This window comes from Petaurus breviceps, unplaced genomic scaffold (genome assembly GCF_028583685.1).
Source record: "Petaurus breviceps papuanus isolate PSGF00001 unplaced genomic scaffold, PetGlider_PUasm1.0 90775, whole genome shotgun sequence".
NCBI lineage: Eukaryota > Metazoa > Chordata > Mammalia > Diprotodontia > Petauridae > Petaurus > Petaurus breviceps.
In genome coordinates, this window is record NW_027187342.1 from 7,427,877 (window position 1) to 7,430,352 (window position 2,476).

At 37.0% G+C, this 2,476-nt stretch overlaps 1 long non-coding RNA gene across 1 annotated transcript; it reads left to right on the forward strand.

Moving 5' to 3' along the window:
- The first annotated feature begins 221 nt into the window (after positions 1–221).
- LOC138146936 (uncharacterized) lies at positions 222–1,313 on the forward strand. Its single transcript, XR_011164653.1, has 2 exons — positions 222–353; positions 1,029–1,313. It is a non-coding gene; the product is annotated as an uncharacterized lncRNA (long non-coding RNA).
- The last annotated feature ends 1,163 nt before the right edge of the window (positions 1,314–2,476 follow it).

The following is a 2,476-nucleotide window of genomic DNA, read 5'->3' on the forward strand; positions in this document are numbered from 1 at the left end:
CAAAATAAGAGCCTAATTGTGAATGTCATTTCATACTATTAGCCTATAAACTCCAAGAGATCACAAGCTACATTTAATCTTAATTTTGTTTCTCCCTTTAGGTTTAGCACAATGCTCCAGACACAAGAATCACTTAATAAATGTTAATTGAATTGTTTCTTGCTGAAATCAAAGTTGGTGACTACATGTCCAAAGGAATCATTATTCTTTCATCCTTCCTCAGGTCCTTGCTTGTTAAGTCTTTAATGGATTCAACTGAAGAAGTCATGGTTCATAGCCTAAGAGTTTCCAACAGGCCATCTGTACCCAAGAATGCACATGTGGAAAGGAGAGATGGCAATGAATTATGGCCAGTAAGTACTATAGTGCCAGGATTTTGATATTATAAAGATTTGGTGCATACCAATAATGTGACTCACTAATACATGATGTTTCCAATAATAGGATATATATGATCATGGATTTAAACTTTAAGGAACCTTGAAAAATAACTCCTACAAATACACCATTTGCTTGCCCAGGGTCACACAGCTAGTATATTTAAGAGGCAGAACCTAAGGTCAGGACTTTCTGGCTTCAAGATTGGCCTTCTGTGTGCTCTGCCACAACTCCTCACTATTGATCTGAGTCTCATCTCTCCTTTCTTCCTTCCAAATATTTTGTGAGTCATCCATGGTTTCAGATTTTAATTGTGAACTAAGTTCTGTGTCCATTTTTATATTGTTATCCCCTTGCCATGTCAGCAAATCCCAATTTCTCTGGGTAGTTCTGAGACAAAAATTTTAGAATGGTAAATGAGTGTCCTAAGCTATGGAGGAAAACAGAACAATTTCTTAAGTTTGCTCAGATAGACTTTTTGATCATAAGGAAATATTGTTAAACTTTTCTATTTGCAGATATATTTTATTGTTGTCTCAAGGAAGATATGTTCTATTCCCTTTCAGACCTGGAAAAGGACCCATATTTGATCACAAAATTATATGCACTACTTGATAACTTCAGACTATGTTCCCCTCTCCTTTCTCCAGGTGCACTCCAAGGTGAGGATGGTCTATTGGGAAGAGGCTATCAGGTCTTCATTCCTCCAACTTTTGACTCCTGGGCTCACTAGAAAATGCCTGACTAATTCATGATCCTGGATAACTGCAGAAGAGCAGTTATCTAACATAAAATCATTGAAGATGGACTGTTTTGTTTTGGTCTTTCTACCTCCAGCACCCAGCACAGTCCTTCCCTGGATTGATCTGATTCACTGCAATTGGTGTAAACCCCTAAGTCTTATTTACATGTCATTAAACCCTTATTGATACATGACTACTATTTCATGCTAAGGTCTAACATATGCTATATCTTCCGATCTACATTTTAGTGAAATGCTGAGGTTGCACATGTCATACCATTCAAGCCAATAATAATTGACAGACCTGTTTTCATCACATTTTTATATTTAAAATATGTGACTTTTGGTTACTTGTTATGAGGGAGTCAGGAGAGCAAAACAGAGAAAATGCCTAAGAATGCCTCTTTGAAGTTTCAAAAAAACTGAATTGTTTCCTGGCCAGTGCAGGATCACTCCCTTTTGAAATACTGACATTTTTTTCCCCAAAGTTATCTTGGCATTCTAGTACTTTTTTATATCAGGCCCAAAGATAATTTTCAATTAAAATGGGTCCAGTAGTTTTTCATGCCCACCTTCATTGGATGAAACACAAGAAATGCAATTTGTTATTTTTGTTTTTCACTTATATGAGTCTGACTTTCTTCTCAAGGTAGACAAGTTTTTTCATCACATCAAGGTGTGGGATAAAGAATCAGGGAGAGTGTGTCAAGGACTTTAAAAGAGTATAACATGGAAAAAGCCCGTTTAATTCAAAAGAGTTTAAATATACTTTGGAAAACACTGTAAAATCCTAGGACGGTAATCATATAGTCATCTCTTCCTTTTTCTCTAGAGTGAAAAGCAGGGGAATAGGTTATTGTGCTTGATCTGTTGGAGACAGCCAAAGGTGTAGAAGGTACAGCAAGGCACAGTGGAAAGCATGGGTTTTGTAATCAAAAGACCTTAGTTCAAATACTACCCTTGGTCCTCACTGTCTATGTGACCTTGGGCAATTCATTTAACCTCCTTGAGTCTCAGAAATTTCCTCACTGTGAAAGTAAGGGTGAAGACTAGATTGTCTCCAAGAGAAATTATCCTGTATCCTAGGTCAGTGATGCCAAACTCAAATCAAAATGGATCCCTGCTGGCCATATATTGATCTAGGAAATCACAAATTAACCTTATCCAGCGTATTGCATTCTTATTTATTTTGTTAAAAATTTTCCAATTGTATTCTAATTTAGTTCAAGTCACACCTGGATTTTTCCGGCCACTATAGCCAGCAGGCTGGAAGTTTGATACCTCTGTCCTAGATAGAGACCAAAAACATGGGAGCAACTAGTCAGATCAGGTAAGACAAAGGTGGAGGTGTATACA